At 37.9% G+C, this 21,741-nt stretch overlaps 1 protein-coding gene across 7 annotated transcripts in view; it reads right to left on the bottom strand.

Moving 5' to 3' along the window:
- The window catches only part of LOC138936291 (nephrin), a 226,739-nt gene that overhangs the window by 46,610 nt on the left and 158,388 nt on the right, over positions 1 to 21,741 (bottom strand). The window lies entirely within an intron of this gene.

Raw genomic sequence — 21,741 nt, 5'->3', positions numbered from 1 at the left:
ATACGTATAGTAAAAATATAATTTAGATTTTATATATATATATATATATATATATATATATATATATATATATATATATATAAAAAGAGGTTTTTAATTTTTTAAAATAAATCTTTCACTTTTTGAGATGACAAAGAAATTTTTACAATTTTTGCACTCTTTATAAATATATATATATATATCAATTTGAAGCAAAATAATTTTCGTCTTGAGACTTTTTTTCTTATTATTGCAAACAGTGGGTCGAGATGCAAAGAATTCAGGATTCGTAAACTCCGAGAGAAAAATTTAGTAAAGAAAGAAAAGTCTGGGAATTGGACTGTGATTTAATCGCAATACGGAACTCGTTTCACATTTTGAAGATTTCTCTGATTTCTGAAGTTTTAATCGTTAGAAGGTTTCGAAAAATTTTGATAACAAGAGACAATTATATCTAGTAATCACGTTTCGTGATCATTTCGATTAAAAAATGTCGCACGGCTTTATGCTCTTTTTTACTTAACTATTATGATTTTAAGTTAATCTTAAAATAAAAAAAATAAAAAAATGATGAGTAGAGAAATTTAATTGTTGCTGTGTACGATTCCATTTAATAATCATAATATTTGTGACCAATCGTCGAACAAAAGACCGCGTGACTTCCGTTCCGCAGTAACATAATCATGGTACAACAATATTGACGGAAATGCAAATCGCGTTCCAGGATTGAGAAAGATGATGTAATTAAGATCATTAATCAAATGTAATTGTACTAATTAATCGTGATATTTTAGTAGCAAAGGTAGTTTGGAACATGATCTGAATGTAAATATAATTTTGACAAATAATTTTAAATTCAAGAGAACAGAGATACCATCTCGTCGATATGGCACCAGATTCACATTTTGTGAAATGGCTCTAGCGAAGTGGCATTTCGTTGTCAGCATTATATATAATTTAATTGTTGCGTAATACCTAAGTTTCTAAAAATCGACGAATCTCAAAAACAGTAAGCCTGTTTCGCGAGATACAAATACGATAACGTACAGACATGGGGAATTTGAATAAATATTAAATCGCATTTCGATTGAATAATAAATAATCTTTCTCTAGATGCATGTATCTTTTACGATAATTTTATTTTTTAAACAAGTCAAACATTCAAAAACACATTCTCTACTGTTCCCCCCCGGCTGAATATCGCTATAATTCTGCCGAAAACGTTTAATGATCCATACGTTGTGTCGAGTGGGCGGGCGCTCAGTAGTTTTCATATAAATAGTGACCGTGGCATCTGGTTATAATTAATGCACGATCAATTAATTTCATCCCTTGTTTTATGCCGTCAACGACAAATTTACCGGATCATCGTTGCGCGGCCAACGAATTTATACGCGTTTTATCGCGCGCCTATAAAGCCGAGTGCACGCGAATCTATTTTGCGAGCTTCCGTAATTGGTGGCCGATATGACATGGACGAAATCGTGGCGATAATTGGCTATCACGAGTCTCATCGGTCGATTATACGAGGTATAATCGGTAGAATCGCGCGTTCAAATATATCACGGTCAGCGGAGAGTTTCTTTCGAAAATGACACACGTGCATGAAGTTTACACCATTAGCGATTCGTGTTTTCGCTCCGCTATTCGTTAGCGCTAAATGTTTGCCCCTATTTACTTATCAGCTTTATTTATCGAACACGAAGAACCCATTAAAAACGTACACATATCGGAATAAATATAAAATAACCACGGATTGTGCGCGGATGCTAATACGCGACGTAATCGGATCGCTGTTTCGTCCTTTTTTATACTTTGAATCGAATTATACTTCGTGAAAAAGAAACTACGTGAAAGATAGAGGGGAAAGAACTTGACAAACTCATCTGTTTATTTATTAGATCGCGATATCGAAGTAAAACTAGTAAAAATATATACAAAATGTACAAAGTGAAAATAAAAATATTAAAATACAATACGATATCTTGGGGAAAGTGGCAACAAGTAAAATTTTATCTTTACTTTCGAGACAAGGGAGTCCATATATGTAAATCAGAACTAATAAATAATCTCAGCTCGTTGTCAAAAATATACGATCAACGTGCCAAACAAAGTTTCTCTCTTGCTCCATCGGAAATGTATTCTATACCTTTATTTTTATTTTTTTTTTTTTCAAACCCGTGATATACTCGGGGCGACGTTTCGAAGCAACGACATCGGCAAGCTATTTATTGCAAACGCTTGCCCAAGCTCGCCAGGAATCGCGATCTCCATTTTAAATGTAATCCCGCAAAAGTATACGGGCCGCGGCCGCGCGGTATCGATAATGGTAACTGTAATCAAACCGGAGAACGAAATTGGGCTCATCAATTTTGAGGACGGTGTATGTATTTTAATAGAATCGATGCCGGCGCGGCTATCGCTCGGGGTGGTGCTTGTGACGTTTTCGACGTCGGGGATTTTTTAAATTGAATTTTTATTCCTTTTTTTTCTCCCGTCCGTAGCTTCGATCGCGAGACGCGATCACATTTGAATGCATAATTGGCAGCTTCTTTTTTTCTCTCGCTCACCCACGTTCCCCGTTTTATGTCTCACCTTTACGTATTTCATTCCGAATCATCGGCCAATAAATTGCTATTTAATTCCGATGTATAAAGCGAGAAAAGCAACACGCGGATATAAAACTGCGATGCGGAACATTAATGAAAATGTCGATACGGATACGTGCTCGTAGCATCTCGTCGCACCTATTATTTATTTACTTTTCCCTTTATGAGCGACTATCGATTTACTGGACATATAGAACGTGTGCCAATCTCTGTACTTTTGAAATAAATAATATATAAACTATCGCTTTGAAATTGTTTTCTCTTTATTCATCGAGAACTTTCTCGTGTTCTAATCAAGAATTACTGATCGGGATGCTAAGAAAAAAATGTAGAATTAGTTTGAGTATAGTATAAAATATAAAATTATTTTCGATTACATAATTAATTTCGCCATAATAAAATTATTCGATAAAGGATATGATAAAGGATGACGGAAGAAAGTGAAAATGCATCTAAAAATGATAATATATACTCCATAATTTTTACAAATCTAAATTGTTTAGAAAAAAAGACAAATCCTAAAAGAACATGCTTGGTGTATATAATTTTTGATTTACAGATATCGTATCTCTCGCGCAGATAATAATTTAAAAAAACTTTCAGAATCTTTAAATTTGAAAAGTGACATGATAAAAATAAAGCCTTAAATACGATACGCGGTAGCGATATATACCATTGGGAAAAATAAGAATCGCGCACAATATTTAGTATCCTTCTTCTATAGAAATGCAAAACGACGAGATTCCGCAGAATATCTGTCGAGAATTATTATTAAAAAATGTTCTACCTCGTCGCAAATTTTCCGTGACACGCGGTCTCAAATTGGAGTACGATCCCTTTCTTCACACACACATTTGGCGAGTAGGGCTTCGCTCTTCGAATATGGCAACGCGACACGATGCGATGTGACGGGATGCTCGTGCAACTCGCACGCAACGGCTTTTACCGCGCTGCAAACAACCATTTTCATTTAGCTTTTCCGCAACGCTAAGTGAATTTTACCGGACGCGCCTTTCTTCCGTTCTCTTCGTACGTTCGAGCTCGCGCGAGTCTCATTATCAAACCCGGGTCGAGAATCTAATCTTGCTCCCTGCTTTTAGAATACGCCGATCAATTCGACGCGCACGAGGGGGAGACAAAACGAAAGAACATGTTCATGGATCGTCGTAATCGCGTAATTTCGAAGGAAAAGCGCCGGAAGCTAATTATCGCCGTCAGCGGGAAAATATTTTTACCGTTATACTCGTCGCAATAATATAGAGAGCGCTTTCGCTCGCATGTTATTTAACGGGGTAACGTATAGGACATGTATATTTGGCGAAGAGTGGGTTACAAGTACGCGTGTAGATGGACGCGATGTAAATGCCCGAGTGTATGTACTCCGATGGTTTTGCGTGCACTGGTAAAGCAAGTTTAACATCGCCATGAGCGGTGTCCGATCGATAATGCGTGTCCAGGATTTTCGTGAAATTCTCTTTAAATGTAGATATTTTTGTCCCCTTCTAGAATATTCGCGAAATATCACCGTTTGTCTACCGGCCCCCCGATGTTTCGTCAAACGCGAGATGAGAAGATTTCGGTGAAAGACACGTTGTTGATCTAGTCTTCTCGTATTCCCGATGTTGTTCGCGAAATGCTTTTAAACCAAATCCCTCGTATTATCATAATTAATAAAAGTGACTCGAGTAAAGTAACGTTTCGTTATCTAAAGGCGTTTGAAAATTTTATTAGAACTATTATATACCAGGTATATAAATATGAAACCGGAATTTGCCCATAGATGGCCCTAGCTGTCAATGTAGTTACCGTCAAACCGCGTCATTGGCGCCATTTTCTTCTTTTGACATCTGATTAAGATTTTCAACTCACAACAATACAAGTTTCATACAACAGCATAGTTTTTAATAGCGTTGAACATGTCGAATTTTGTGCCTGGAAACTACGATTTGCAGACAGCATTGATTTTCTGTTACCATTTGAAGAAAACTGCTGCAGAATCGCATCGAATGCTTGTCGAAGCTTACGGTGAGCATGCTCTTGGTAAATCACAGTGCTTTGAGTGGTTTAAAAAATTCAAAAGTGGCGATTTTGACGTGAGAAACGAAGAACGTGGAAGACCACCGAAATCTATTATGAGCTGCTAAAACCTGGCGAAACCGTTAATACTGAACGCTACCGACAACAAATGATCGATTTGAATCAAGCTTTGCGTGAAAAACGACCAGAATATCAAAAAAGGCAACACAAAGTGATTTTGCTTCATGATAATGCACCATCGCACACAGCAAAACCGGTCAAGGAAACGATTGAGGCGTTTAGTTGGGAAATACTTTCGCATGCGGCTTATTCACCAGACTTGGCTCCATCCGATTACTACTTATTTGCATCGATGGGACACGCACTTGCCGAGCAGCGCTTCACTTCTTACGAAAATCTACGAAAATGGCTGGATGACTGGTTTGCCTCAAAGGAGCAACAGTTTTTTTGGCGTGGCATCGACAAATTGTCAGAGAGATGGGAAAAATGTATAGCTAGCAATGGGCAATACTTGGAATAAAATATTTTTTATCATTTTCATACAATAAACGTGTATTTACTATACAAAAATTCCGGTTTCATATTTATATACCTGGTATAATAATTATTCGAGAGACTCTTCTCTCTACGACGAACCGTTATTTATTAATACTCCCAATATATATATCTATAACTATTATATTATTTATTTATTTATTTAATCCATTTTTAACAAGAAAGAAATCCTTTAGTACAGATTATTGAATGGATATCGGAATTAATATATAAATTAGTCGAAAAAAATAATTAACAGAAATTCACAAAACTTAAGTGAAATTACAGATTAGATATGATAATAGCATTCATATGATATTATGTTAAATGACAAGAAAGAGAGAATTCTTTTAATTGAATTTGGACCTGTGTGAGAAAAAATTAAAAATGTGCGCTGAGAAATCATACGGTTGAATGATTTATATTTTTCATAGGAATTATCTTTTATCGTAGATAGCGTCGTTTGCCGCTTGGCTTCGTCGAAACCAAAAGGTGCTTTATCGCAAGAGAGCGAGTCGTTGGACAGGTCGAATTGAGCGTCAATTACGTACAACGCGATGCATCTCGGATTGCGCTCGGCGTGATAAAGGGAGCGAGGAGTAACTGCTGATATACCAGCCGTTTCATCTCTCGCGTGAAATAATCGTCTCATTGTCTCCCGCGTCCGATTGTGTTCCGGCATTCTCCCTTTCAGACGCATACATATGGTGCATCGGAAAATGGGAGAAAAAGAAAAAAAAAGAAATGGAACTCGTCAGACTCAACCAACTTCCTCCTCCCCCTGAAAGTTTCTTCATCGCGCGTGCAACGAGCGTGTGCCATATGTCATTAACCGACGGTATTCATCATTCCAGGTGTGTCTCGTTTCGTCGATGCACCGTGCATCGCACTCTGCGGGGGTCGCCCTGCGACTTCATTATCCACTTATAACGTCGCGTTCGCTTTTCTTTTCTCCTCGTGAAATTCTTGTCGTGCGTTTAACATGGAATGTTTGCCTCTCTTGGTTCCCCGTATTGCAGTTAGGTAAACGTAACGCGGGAATAAAACACGACTACGTTTACAGATGAGAGACGCAGCGATGGAACTACACGTGTCAAAACAGAAATCTACGATATAAACCATCGCAACATTTGTATCTTGTTGTTAGGGACAAATTACGCTTCCTCTCTTTAAGACTAATTTGCATTTACCTCCGCTTTGAATCGCGTTACAACCAATCGAATACAGAGGATTCTAAAGTAGCGTACGTTCAAAAGAAATTAAAATGTCTTTAAAGTAATAAAATTGTCAGGTTTACACATAGATAATCGCAGAATAATCTTTTCTTTTACGTCACGTAAAATTATCTACATTATATTTTTTTCCATGTATTTGGAAATTGCAGACACGTTTACATATTTCTTTACGTAAGGAGAGAACTAGAACGAAATACAGCGTGCAAACAGAGGGGATTTATATTTATATATATATATACATATATATTCAAAGTAATTCTGTATACGCGCTAACGAAAGGGTGAAGGTGTCGGGGAACACTCTGTGTATACCGAGAGAATCACTGATGGTTAACGCAATACGTGACATCGCCATTCGCCCTTCTCTGTATATACATACATACGTTATCCACGAGAACCTGCACGCTGATTATTACCGACGCGTAAGCAGGCACACGCACACGTTGCGTAAATGCACAGCCTCTTAGTCACTGTCGAGTTCTCCAGACTCTAGACACAGCTGCAGGAACAGGGAGTTGCCGGCGAGAGATAGGCAGCGTGAGGTGAAATGAGAATTCATATTTACGGAAGTTGCATGCATATATGGCCCGGTTTTAAGCCGCGATACAGCTCGCGAGAAATTCCTCTCCATTGTTAATTATTTCGGCGAACGAAATATCCGCGATTAATTGACTCCTTTTTAATCGCTTGCGATGCCTCCGAGAGAATTTTTATTGTGTGGAGTGTCTTAGAGAGAAAAGATACATAGAAATCTTGATCGGATCATTTTAATTTTCAGCATCGGATATCTCAATTACATCTTGGCAAACTTTGAATTAATATTTTATATATAATTGATTTTATGGAGAAAATTTAGTACATATAAAAAAATAATGATTGAAAAAAATATTTAAAGAAAAGAGAGAGAGGTAAAGATGTCTACGTTAAAAGAAATTGAGAAATAAGAGGTAATATAAACTTAAAGTTATCAAGGAAAGAACCGGTGTGTAATTTAATTAATTGATAGAGAAAAGGATTAATGTAATTAAAAAAATTTACAAATTGAAGGGGCAAACTGAGGTAAAGAAATTCTTTTTTTTTCTCTCTCCTCTCGAATTTATATTTTATACGCGAGTATTCATGTGTGTGTGTGTGTGTGTGTGTGTGTGTGTGTGTGTGTAGAAATTAATTCTCTTCGATTCAATTTTAAAAAGAATCGAACGTTGCATCATTATACGATCTCACTCGCGGATTTAATCTCAGTAGCGAAGATTTGTCAAACTTTATTTACTTTATCTTCGATAAACCAGTTATACTCCATGAAACGTTGTGTCAGCATCGCGAGTGGTGTTTCTCTCGTAGAACGAGACGATCGAAGGTGCGTAAAGAGGCTTAGGCGACGAAATCATAGCTACGTTTGCAAATGCCACGTAACTACTTCTCCCCCCCTCCTCACCCCTCTGTCTCTCTCTCTCTCTCTCTCTCTCTCTCTCTCTCTCGTGTGAAAACGCGTGCGCGAGATGGAACGACGACTGACGTTCTGTTGAAATATTATCCTCGTAAAAGAGACAACGCGCCGTCCCATTATTCCAGGGTAATCCGGGAATGTCCTTGCGTATTTCGGCGCGACGACGGCATCGGCGACTAGATAAACGGGCGTCGCCTAACAGGTTCGTTTCAAGATATTCTGGGATCCCTGGATGAGAGTCGCGAGAGAGATTTTGATATTCCCTCATATAAATCTACGGTAGATTTAGAATTTGGCAAGTCTCTATATATTGCGCAAAGTTTGCAAAGGATGCAGATGAATTTTGCGTCCAAGGAAACATTAATGTCTCGTCCTTATCACGAAGTGTTTTTAAAAACTCCGACAATGCGTTGCTTTGGCGATACACTAATTTTTGATGTCTGAAATAAAAGTACGTTAATCGAATATTTTTTTTTTTTCCCCGAATCGTTTATTGTTTATTGCACGGAATACTTGGAGTATATATGTATATTGAAATGATTCATATCTAATTAATTGCAACGAGTCGCTCACGATTTTCAAAGTAATCAGAATACAAAACCAGCGATGAAAAGATATGAGAATAGATATAAGAACGATCACTGAGCTATTAACTGAGAAATTATGGGGAAAAATATAAGATTTTCTAGTCTCTTATATAGGATCTCATATTTCACGGCTATACGTGTGTTAATTTATAATAAACGTTGGAAATGATATTAAGCATAGATTGGAAGGTAATAAATTAAGAAACTCTTTGAATCTAAAGTATCGGCTTTCGCCCACAAGAACGTTTTATTTTGCCAAAGCTAAAACAAGATATGATTATTACAATATCATAAAATGTAACTTTTACTTTTTAAAATTAACATACGATATCTTAAAAATTCCCATTAAATAAATTAAATATATAGTAAATAATAATATAAATCTATCTATGCGATTCAAAGAGACATATCATTATGGATGTGAAGGATGGCCGAGAGATCTCGGATGTTTCGGGTTCCTACAGAAATGGCGGACCCGCGTTCGCGTGCGTGTATACCGGGCCCGTTATTTAATACGACGGAGGAATAGGTACCCTGTACGATATAATTATGTGGGTCCCTTTTTCTGAAACGGCCACGTGCACGTTTTTCAGCGCGAAGGGGAGCAAAACTCACACTTATGGTGTATGTTTACCGCGTTCTCTCCCCCTCCTCCTTCCTCCACCGCTCCTATGGAATTCTGCTATGCAAATCTTTTCATTCGATCTTTGACGTTCCTGAATGGCATCGTGCGCAATTGGTGCTGTTAATTTGCGGTTCGCTCGATTTGTCTGTTCCTCCGTTTCGCGTTACTCGAATTCGTGCTCAATTGTACATACTCGTTTTCGAGGTACAATGAACGATCTGCTCGGCGACCCAAACATTCAAAGAAATAATATTCTAAATATATTGAGTAATGTGAAAAAAGAAACAATTTTTTAAATCTATATAGATTCTTTCAATCTAATTTATTTTTTTCTTTTTTTGTAAATTTAGTCAAAAATTAAGGAGCACGTAATTTATTTCTCTAAATACAATATTTACAAAATAATTTAAAACGGAGAGTTCAGCTTAAGTAAAATATTTCAACCGAGTTAGAAACGAATAAACGAAGCAAAGAGACGAGTAGCAGCAGCGAACATAGAAAGGCTGAAATCGCAAGAGCGCGGAATCATCGCTGGAAGAACAAGCCGGGGCGAGCAAGCGCGAGACAAGACGGCATCAAAGACGCGCGCGAGACAGGCCAAACCAGTTGTTATACGCTCCTCGAGGAACATTCGAACTCCCCCATGAAAAGAGGCGCCCGCAGTGTTAACGAGGATTCGTGCGTGGAAATACCTCGGGATGGAGAGAAATGAGAAGAGGATGAGTCGCGCGACGCGGACGGAAGGGAGAAAGAAAGGGGGGTAGGGGTAGGAACAGCGGGGAATCGCGGGGCGCGAGTTGTGTTTCTCGTGAAGCACTCACGATTTCCCCCTCCTCACCCCCTCCCCACAACCCCCTCAATTCCGCTCGCTCCACTTCGCTCTCCTTCTTTCATCTGTCTCGCGCGCCGAGTACTCGGGAAGCTGATCCCAATTAAAGCGAGTAGATACGCTACCTCGGGCGCCGGTGGTTCGAGGAGAGCCTCCTCTGAGAAGAGGAGACGAACGTGGAATTCACCGTCGCGGCGAAGGGGCGACGAGAAGGGGCGAGAGACAGAGCGAAACGGGGAAGGAGAAAGACGCGCGCCGCGGTAATACGCGCCGGATGCGATCCCTCCCGGAAGCGGAGCCTCGGTTATGGCCGATGTGTGAGGGGCTAGATGGGTCCTGCGATAAATTGAGGAGGGACCCCCCCCCCACCCCGTCCGGAATTGATCCTTCCAAGAGCAGAATCTCGAGTGCTTCCTTCCAAGCCCGGCCCCGTTTGTTCGCTTACCCCCGCACGTGTCGGTGGTGGAATCGTTTGTGTTCCCGGAGTGCCGATCCTCGTGATCTCGTTCGATCGATTTTCGTCCGAGGAAAATGTCTCTCCCCCTTTTGCGGTTCAGGTTGATATCAATCGCGATGCGCGTCGATCGACACGCTGGCTGGTCGTTTCTTAGCGATCGCCCTTGCTTAATTTATGGGAATGGTCGAGCCCTTCGTACGTTTCGAATATGACGGCAATGACGGGCAAATGGGATATTTATGCAGGTTACGTCAGAAGCCTCAGAAATATCTTTTCTACCACGGACTCTGTTTCGTAAACCTTGAATCGATATCTCTTTTACATAGGTTTTACATAAAGTCGTATCGCGTGCGCGTTGCGAGTTTATAAAATATTCAATGCATCCTGATAATTAAGCGTTGAATTGAAATCTCGGTTAAAAACATGTAAACATTAAGTGATTGCCCATTGTAACTTTTTTATAGTATACATCGTTCTTAAAATATAAAATATAAATAAATACGGATTGAGATGATGTAGTGAAAACATTAAAAGAAGTACGCACAAATTTGAATAATTTAGCGATATTATATTTTCACTGTAAAGAAGAAGATTATGAGTCTAGGTAAATGAGAAACAGAGCGGATACCATTTTATCGCTTCAGTAAAAAAAAAAAAAAAAAAAAAAACTACATTTTTTTCATCTACATGATTCTTTTTTCTAAAACACGCGTGTATACCTTGGCTCGAATCCGGCAGCTGCGACTCGCATTCAACTGCCGTTACAATATGTCCGACAACATTGTTGTTCACAGTGCGATTTATCCGCAGATGTACGTAAGAATGGCGTAAGCATAAAAATTTCCGAACGATTCTCCGCTATCGCCTCTTATTTAAGAAGCAACCAGCAGCGTCGTATACACACACACACACACACACGCATACTTGCACACAGAGAAGAGGGAGAACACAAAAGAGGAGAAACGACGAGGGAAGACAATGACGGTGAAGGGAAGGGGGTTCATACCGTACCTCTCTCGACAACGGTGACAAAGCGGGTGTGTTTCGCGATAGGAAGGGAGATAGAGAGGGAGGAAAAAGAGCGGAAAGAGAGCGTGGAAAGGGAAAAGGCGCGCGGCATGCGCGGTAGCAGTGAAACGATATGCAAGGAGAGAGTCATACATTAATTACTCGGATGTTATATGCATGTTGATGGGATACATATGTATGAGCTGACGTAAGTAAGTTGCGCCGGGAGGGAATACACGAGTATCGAGGTTCCGCCGCCGCGACGAGCGTCCTCCTCTCCTCGAACAAGCGTATCATCGCTACGCTGCGCTTGCATTGTCTTGGCGCCGCGTCTGGCCTGGGGATGTGCAGCCGGAAAATTGCGCCCGCGGCGCATTAAATTAAAACCTCCGAATGCGGGGGTGGAGGTGGGATGGGGGTGGAGGACGAAACGACGGGATTGTCGCGAGCATTCGCGCGGATAAATGAGCGCGCGCTGTAAAAATCGGGAAATTTGCGTCTACGGGATGTGTGCCCGAAAACTTAACGTCTAATCTTCTAAACATGTAGACGATCGAATCGAAATGTCAGCGGTGTAAAATGCAATAATATTATTTCATCCAGTGAAAATCAAAATTTTCCCATTATATATTTATTTAGAAAATAATAATATGGGAAGAGAAAGTAAATAATGTAACGTTAATAGACAAGAAAAGAAATGTATAAACGCGATGATTTATTCAACGCAATCTTAAAAATTCGTAATTAAGTTTTTGCTGTAAGGAATTAAAAGTTTGGACGGCGAAAAATATAATTATGCTTCATATCGCTAAGGGTGTTGATTTAAAACGTATATCCGCGTGTTTCGCCCCGTAAAAAAATGTTAATCGTAAAATGACAATCGTGTAAGCCGAAATGAGAATTTATAGCGTGAATTGCCAACGAACCTTCCTACAACGGAAAGTACATCAATTTTCACGCAGTTTATCGCGCGCGAATTCAAAACCGCAGAAAAAGCGAGTGTCTTGAATCTTTCATCGACTACGCTGTTTACCTGCGGGGTTAACCGGATGAAATTTATAAATTTTCATGCGCCGATTATCTTGGAATTAAACTCGTGGCTGCTGCCACAGTGCACTCTGAATTTTTCATCCGCTCCGTACGAAACGTTGCCCTCTTCATCCAAGCTTATTGTTTGAGGATTAACGAGTTGATCGAGCTCGTCCCACGATAAATCGCTGCCACTAGCGCGACTCGAAATATACCTAGTCGTAATTGAACTGACAATCTTGCTCATTCATGTGAAAATGACGTTTCATTATAATGAAAATATTTGTGAAAGATGTGTACTTTTACGATTTAACTTTCCACGAATTGTACGATCTCTTAATGTGATGAGTAAAATTTGTATATTGACGAAATATTTGTATGAGACAATCGAAAAATAAACGACTGGATCAAGTTAAGAGAAAATTGTGTTTCTAAATTAGATGAATCGTTAATGTCACTTGCATACCGGGAAGCAAATGAGAAAATTAAACTGCATTTGTTCAATGAAAATACAAGACAAATGTGACTTCAAAGCAGGATCTGTCGCGACTTGTAAACGCGATCTCGATCAATGCAATCGTAACTTATATACATCCGGATAAGTTCGCGATTGGATTCTCTCCGAGACTCGCCTTTATTTACAACGGTACGTGACTACATTCCCGATTGCGGTAAATGTGCGAAAACTGCTTTTGTCAGCCGCCAATACAGTTTGCGCGACTTCGTTCCAGTACAAATAATTGCGTAGCCTCGGGGAATCGAAGATACGGCTCGACGATCCCCTTGTCGAATAATATCATCATTTTTCTACACAGACATCAAGTCAACTATTATACAGGGTGAGACATTTATATTGAGACAGCTAAATATTTGAAAAATAAAGCAAGATAGGAAGAAATGTTTCGGGCAAAAGTTGTTCGGTTCTAAGGGGGTCATAAGATGGTGCCATTAGTTTGACCTTGGGTGGAGGCGCTTTGGAGATTTCAATGTCAATCTTGTTTTTTTTTTTTTAAACGGAAACACTCAAATTTTTTTACATAAATCGATCTCTTGCAATATTCTGCATAAAAAGTTATAGGGATATAATGGCCAAAAGTTTAATAATTTACGAGATATTTTATACTTAATTTTATTACTTTACTTCGACATAATTTTACATAAACTATGAAATATCTCATAAAATTATTTATTTTGCGATAATGTTACCTTAATATTTTAAGCTCAAAAAATCAGAGACATCAATTGGCGTAAAGAAAATAAAACAAGATTGAAATCTCCGAAACATCTTCACCCAAGGTCAAACTAATGGCCCAATAACCATCTTATGATCCCCTTAGAACCGAACAACTTTTGTCCGAAACATTTCTTTACTATCTTGCTTTATTTTTTAGACATTTAGATGTCTCGATATAAATGCCCCGCCTTGTACGTAGACTATCATAAGATGGCTGAAAAGGGATTAATACATTTACATTTAAATAATTCTATAATTCTATACATATTTGCTGATCACATACACATATTAAAAGTTATAACATTTCACATTGTTTCCTACAATAGTACTTTGATTGCGAAGCTATACAATAAATATTATCATTGTGTTTCTCGAAATAAAGAACAGAGTTGTATCATGCTTCCCTCTCTATATAATAATAATCGATTTATTATATTATTAATAGTTAATTAATTTAGCTGTGTGTAATCAGTTCAAAGTGAATCAAACCTAGATATTCTAATAATTAGTCTTCTCTTGTGATATATATATATATATATATAAATTCGAATTAAGGAAAATAACTCTGGTTTTTTATTTGGCATTACGCTGTTATATCTTCTGCAAAGTTGCACAAACGCTTCTTGTAATTATCTGCGAATTTTTCTTCTACTCGCGGAGGCGGAATTCTCCCGGTAGCTGGATTGTACTTGTTATAAGTTAACCAGATATAACGATAAAGTATACGAGAAAGTATATTTAATTCATTAAACTCTTAAGGAAGTCGGATCTCCGGTGGATAATTTATCAAACTCCATTCGCATTGGCGTAGTTTTTTTCTCGCTGAGGACATTGAAAGCCTGAATTGGAAGTTAAGTACATTCTATGCAATCTCTAATAATGAAATAATCTTATCAACTCGATTGTCGCAGTACGATATTCTTGATGGCGATGTATTTAATTTTGTCTGAAAGGAGAAGAAAAGAGCACACGGAATAAGATATATAATGGAGATATTTAAATTTTAGACGAGAGGATGAAATATATACATAATCTCTGAGAGAACCGATGTCGTACAAAAGTATTGTGTGTGTGTGTGTGTATCGATGAGAAATGCTGCGACGATTTTCTTTCGGTTCGAGACGGTCGATTTAAATGAACTGATTCGAAAAATGACGTTCGAAAACAAATTGTAAAGAAATATTAAATTACGTCGATCATAATCATGAGTTGGCAGTAATTCTCTGCGACAGTAATTTTTTCATATCCGCTTGAAATTTTCAAATATTTGAAATACATTTTGCGTAAGGTCTTCTTCTATATAAACATCCGAGATATAGATCTAGATATCACAAGTCGACTGTATGAAAATTTGTTTAGAATTTTCAAGTAAATAAAGTTTACGCGTTTCCGCCTTGTCTACGCAAGCGGAAATTGATTTGCATTTTTTTTCAATGGCGCGATGAAACGAAACTCGTCTAATTTAATTGAAGCAATTAGGAAGCGGTAGTCAAAGTTGTCCACTCGGAAGCCGCGGTTCTCTTCAGCATCCGCGACAAGCACCGTTGCACCGTTCGCACGACGAAAGGACGAGAAGGCGCGCTATTCGTCTTTCGCTTGTTCTTTCCTTCTGCGCGCCGCTTGATGGAATGCATAATTAATTTTTCAAGTCGGGTGTCAAGCACGGTCCTTTTCGCGAAATCACCGCGATAAGAGTAAGTGGATTTACCATGGGTGTTGAGAAGACGTTACGCCTTGTTCAATTTCACGTAAATTTACCCGAGGACTCTTCGTCCGTGTCTACACGAAACGCGAAACTTTTCATTACTTATAAATTAACGGTGGAAACTGTTAATTCGCTCGCCGCAGTGAAAATAATTTCGAGACTTGATTACCATTGTATATGAAATTTCAATCGAGAAGGTAAAGCACGTTTTATTTATTATGTAACAAAAATAAAAAATAATATTAATATATGCGTGAAATATATTTATTATTTATACTTATCCGCATCTGAGGGCGCACAAAGACTTTATTCGCTGGGAAAATAATTCGAGGTTTAATTGCTTCATTCCAAGCCGTGCTACGCAACTTTGGTAATTTCGCGTTGACTCCTCTTGCCGTTTGTTCGCACTTCATTTTGCGAAATTACATGGTAGCGCTTCTCGCACACATTTCCGCAAGTAAATGGAAACTTGACGGTGTTGGCGTCGTCGACTTCACTGTCCACCAAGCTTTCGTCTCTATTTTATTTCTTAATCCTCAGAGTTCTCTCGGAGAGAGAAAGAATTTATTCGCACACCTTTGAAAGAAAGCATCTACCAACATTACATAATTGTTTAATTATTCACAAAATACTATATTCGCGTGATTTATTTCTCCATCTTAGATCTCTAAGAATTTTGTTCACTCTGAAAAAATACATCCAGTATCTTCTTCCCAACGAAGACACGAAAATTCTTTCCTACAGAACGTCGGTCCTCGAATGAAAAATTCCACGTCTCAAAAGAAGCGGTTGCGTCAAAAGGCAAGGAGACAATCGCGGTCTCTCTCGACGACCGTAATTAACACGCGCTTCTCAAAGCTGGCCAGTAAGAGCCGTTGCAACATTGAGGAGCAATCGTTTCAACGACGGAAAACAATGGAGTAACAATTAAACGCGACCGCGGCGAAATATGCCGCGGCATCGATTATTGGTCATCATTTGAATCGAGACGCGGGGCGCATAAAGGAAAGAAAAAAAAGGAAACAGGAAAAATTCATTATCCGTTCGGTGCAGCGAGAACGGCGCAAAAACACAAGAGAGCGTGGAAGAGAGAAGGAGAGAGAAGGAGAGAAAGAGACAGAAGGGGAAGGAAAAAAAGAAAAGCAGAATGCGTCGAGAAGGAGAAAGGGAACCCCTAGGATCCACTTGTGCTCGTTGCTCGATGAAAAGTGCTATTCGCTAAGAAAGAATGAAAGGAAGGAGATGAGAATGAAAAAAAAAAAAAAAAAAAGGAATCAAAGAACGGGATGAGAAAAAGAACGGCCACGACAGGGGATGAGGAGGACTCTGAGAGAGTCTTTTCTGCGCGGCTATCTACAGGGTGACCGCCGAATAAAGCTTGAAAGATTTTTTGGGGATTATGAGATGGACGTTGATTCTAAGCTGAACTTAACTCCGAGATATGACGAGATAAATTGTAATTAATTGCCGACATTTCCGTGAGAAACTTTACGCGATTACGTAATTGATAATAACACGATAATTCTGAAACTTCAAATCGATATAAACGAGCGTGAATGACCGTGTTGAGCGAATTTTGCATACTTATCTGAACTAGCGTATTCGCGTCACGATGTTAAGCTCAAAATCAAAGGTAAATTATGTATCGGCAATAAATTACAGAGACCATAAATTGCTATTAAATTACAAAAGCACGATTGAGTTAATTATATTTATGTGCATTTATTACAAAGTCGAAATATTGTATATATAATTGTATACTCTATAAACAGATTATAAACTCTATATAATTAATACAATTAATCATTCAAGATTAATTAATTGAAATAAAAATAATGATTTTAAATTTAATATTTGCTATTTTTATCGCGTAAAGCGCACAGGTTTGAATAAAATTAATTCGCGCGATATAAATTTTGATGTCCCGTTCTCTCTGTCTAGATGAGTGCCAGAATTTTTGAATATCATTTAGATTGTTAGTGGGACATTGTTTAAACGATCTCTTCGACTATGCGCCGATTAAATCTTTTAATTAAACAGTGTAAATTTTGCGCGCATAGCCTATTTAGCGAGAGCGCAGTTAAAATTGGGGAAGATCGAATCTCGCGATTAATTAACCGATAACTTCATCGCTTAATCCATCAGATATAGATAATGGAGCTGCAATTATAATAAATAATTTAATCGATAAATAAATTACGCATTTCCCTGGCAGATCCCCTTAATAGATAGATCTGAACGAATTAATCCCAGCCCGATTAATTAATTAATCGAGTTCAGACGAAACCGCCCGTATTTGTCACGGTAATTTCTTAGGAGCTTAAACCACCCCGTAGACACCCCGGTGAATGAGACTCGGGAAACCGTAAGAGCGATCGAATGTCGGTGAGGGAGGGTGATGAGGGAGCGCGGGGGGAAGGGTTAGGAGATCAATCGGAGCGCGTAAACAAGGGCTCATCAATCATCAGAGTGCAAGGAAACGAGAGCCCATTACGGACGAAGCTCCATAAGGAGAAATCTCGGATATTTTCTGTTCTATTCACTATATTTCTGTCCCTCTCTCTCTCTCTCTCTCTTCTTTCCCCACTTAATCGATATATACATATATATATATATCTGTCTGTGCATAAATCTCGACGTTTCGGGCGTGACAGCCGAACTTGCGCAAATATGTCGCACCCTCGTCGAAAAGGGGAAAAGAGGAAGATGCACGATCCTTGCGAGATGTATTATCCGTGCGAGGGATTAAGAACTGCCCGAATCGATCGCTCGCCTGTCGGTCGGGACGGCGATGAAGATGGACACGCGAGCGTTGATGGGATAAACGACGATGGAGGATAAATATGGAAAAATAAATCTATCTGGCATTCTCGCGGAGAGAAGTGAGAGAATAAATTTAAGAAAGTAGAAGGTCTGTCTTAAAATGGTTATATTATGGAGATTTTCGTTTAAACTAAGGAGGTGTAAGAATCCTACGTTGAAATATTGGAACGTCTGCTTGAGGGTGAAAACAAAGAATTTTTGTCTCATTAAAATCTTTTCCGACTGAATATCTTTTTATAATATCTACAGTATCGGAAAATCAGGTTAAATTTTAAAATGGCAGATTCTTTGACGGAATTAGAATCGATTTGTTCTGAGCAAAAGAAAGTTATTTTTTTTTTTTTTTTTTTGCAAATCTTTATAATTTACTTGAATTAAAAATCTCTCTTAAATTCTACTTAATATTAACAGAAAAAAAAGTATAGTTTTATTGTGTTTTTATCTCTGGGATTTGTTGATTCGTGGGAAGTCTTTCAGCCATTGAAGCTTATTGCACTTTGACATTTTTATTCTAGAAAGACCGACTCTCCAAATTAATCAAAGAACCTGTCGTTACAATCTGACCTATTTCTTTTTAGGGACGTAATAATAGAAATTTGTAAAAGATTAATACATCAATATTTTGTTATAGTATACATTATGCACGCATACAAATATATAAAAATTAAAGCCTCAAATTTCTAGCATATCCTCTTATTCGCGGATTTTCTAATTAACTCAAAATCGATTTATTTTACAAATGGACTGTATTTAAATAAAATTTAATTTAACAGTTGATTAAAAAATATTTAGAATAAATTTTTATCTCTCTTACGTTATCTCAAAGAATCTGTAAACGAAATCAAATGTGACAAATTTGAGACAAATCTTGAAAATTATATATCATTATTCACTAAATTTGAAACTTTTCTCACTCCATACGAACAATACACGTACGCAAAAGTCTGAACGAAACATATCGACGTTCACTTACGTAAACTCGATTGATTCGCTATTTCTACTTATCTTTTGGCATTTCGTGAACTTTGAAATCAATGCGACATGCAATACGTCGCTGCAATACCCCGTTGGAAAATCGGGTCGTTTCGTGCTTAGCTCGGAAAAGTCGCGCATTCTTGGCCCCCGGGAGGTTCTCGACCTTCCCCTTTATGTAGAAACACAAGGGGAATTTTATTTAGTGTCTGGCACTACTAAACTCCCAAAGAGGAAGTACCTTTGTGCCGGACTTCAGCCGCTGGCTTTAGCTCTGGATTCTCAAAGTACGATATTCCAGTAAACGTTTCCCGTCTGTCGACGAATCGAGGACACAGCTCCTCTACCCCATCGTCGATGTCAAATTAAGCCTTTGCTCGCCTAACGGGTGGTTTGATCTGAAAAGAACTCTTTAATGTCTTAAAGATGGGTTATCTAATTTCATGCGCGCCCCATGATTATAATCTTTAATCGGAATTTTTAAAACACTTAATGCCATTTATATTTCGTAAATATAAATTTTGTCAGATAAAAAATTTAACACAAATTTAAATATAACGTAGTTTATCATCGGTTATTTTCTTCATTACTGGGGGAATAATATTACATATACATGTTTACGGCACAATCTCTCTCATATCGCATTAAAACGCATTGATACGCATTGAATTACATAGGATTAAGATTTATTTTATTATATTACGAAGACATAAAAACAGATTAAACGGTTAGCCCGATTCGATTGAGTTTCGCATGGCAAATCGAAGGAAAATGTAATAATTAACGATGGGAATAAAATTTCCAATTTGTTATTGTATTGTTTACGCGAACACGAAAAGTACAAATCGACGCAACAAATAACGGTTAACAAGTTTATTCGACTCGTTGAAAAATGGATCGAATAACAATTTATTCATATACATTTGCTTATCGTTACGCGCGCGGCAAAATGCGCTTGTTTGATTGATTGGTTGTAGATAAATTATGGCTTCCTCTCTACGCTGCGAAAATTGATCAACGTCCGCGCGCACATACCGTAAGTGAACGAGAAATTCGAAATATCATTCCTACCTTTTTTTCGTCATTACAGAGCAATCAGCGTGCAAAGTACCTTCATGCCGGAAACTTCCTTCGATAACTCTTCAGACATCAAAGAAATCTTTGCTCGACTTTGACAGAATTGTCGCGCGTACGCGAGTGCCTCTTAATGAAATGACAGCGGTGATTAGATTATAATGATTAGTATTATAAGATACGTTTTGTGATAATTTATAATGCTTTATGTAAAAGGTTTTTCTCCCGGATTTCTCATTGTCTCACATCAATTATTATATTCTCCTGACAGAATATTTAATTACGTATCCTCTTCGAGATATTATAAATATTATATACATATACATCTTTGATAAAAGTATTTGAAGAAAAAAGGTCCCTTATATTATCCAACAAAATCATATATAACTATTTAAATACGGATTTAAAAAGAACGAGCACTTAATCGATAGCGGATAAGAAATTTAGAATCTTTAAATTTATTTGCATCAGTTTTGAGAAAAAAAATAAATAGTTGAAAAGGAGATGAAATAATGTAAAATATATATTATATGCTATATTAAATTATCTACAAGTCTAGTATTATAAATTCATACTCACCTAATATTGCCAAAACTAAAATAAAATGCTTCCAAGTACATTTACTATCGATCTACTGAATTTACTCTATCGAGACATAGATAACGACAAACTACCTGTTTTAAAGTGCTCGAGCAAGGGAGACGTGACCGAAATTTAAAACCGGAGATTCTAGATCGCCGGCCCGCGACACAAAGCTACATGTTTCTTCGCCGATTAACCGATCGACGGTGCAATTAATTGCCCAGTCAGCAAATAATTTCATTGCACCCGCCTCTGCGGTCCCGTGGAAACCTATCGAGAGGGCCATCGACTGATGCGGATGCAACCGGACCTAATGCATTATGCGCTGCCTTGGGGTTGCGGTATCTGCCGTCGATCGTCGACGGCGGCTGTAACGAGCTCGCGGCGATAAGGCACAGCGGGGAATTCCATCGTGCCAACGATTCTCGTATAAGGCAATCGCCGATACCTATCTAATCTTTACTTTGATACGCAGTTTCGTGAAAAATATAACTTTACACCTTTGTACTTCGAATATGGTAAACCCTAAAATTACAAAAATTATTTCACGTTAAGTATCACGTAGTATGTATATATAGTAACAAAATGGTATATTTTGCCAAATCCCGTCGTGTTAAGAGTTAAAAAAAAAAAAAAAAGTTGAATTAGTACAATTTATTATAATTCGATACTTTAACATTTGTCCATCGCGTACCATCATAAATTCATACATTGTTTTAATTGATCAAAACGCGTATTTCGCAAAATTCATTCGGTCAAAAACTTTCGTCCAAACAGTCGACAAATCAAACTATATTTTTGAATATTGAGGTCTACGGATACTTATCTTTCACTTATATATTAATTAATTTTGCTATAAAGTCAAATAGAGAATAAAATTGTTCCGATTGTGAGATATTATTCCGTACGCAACAGAAATAGCACTCCTACGATTTTGATAAGAACATTACATGTATATAATATTTTACAAATCCGC

The sequence above is a fragment of the Polyergus mexicanus genome, unplaced genomic scaffold (genome assembly GCF_030449975.1).
Source record: "Polyergus mexicanus isolate NDT 795.1 unplaced genomic scaffold, iyPolMexi1.0 SCAF_1, whole genome shotgun sequence".
NCBI lineage: Eukaryota > Metazoa > Arthropoda > Insecta > Hymenoptera > Formicidae > Polyergus > Polyergus mexicanus.
This window is presented reverse-complemented; position numbering and strand designations above follow the sequence as displayed.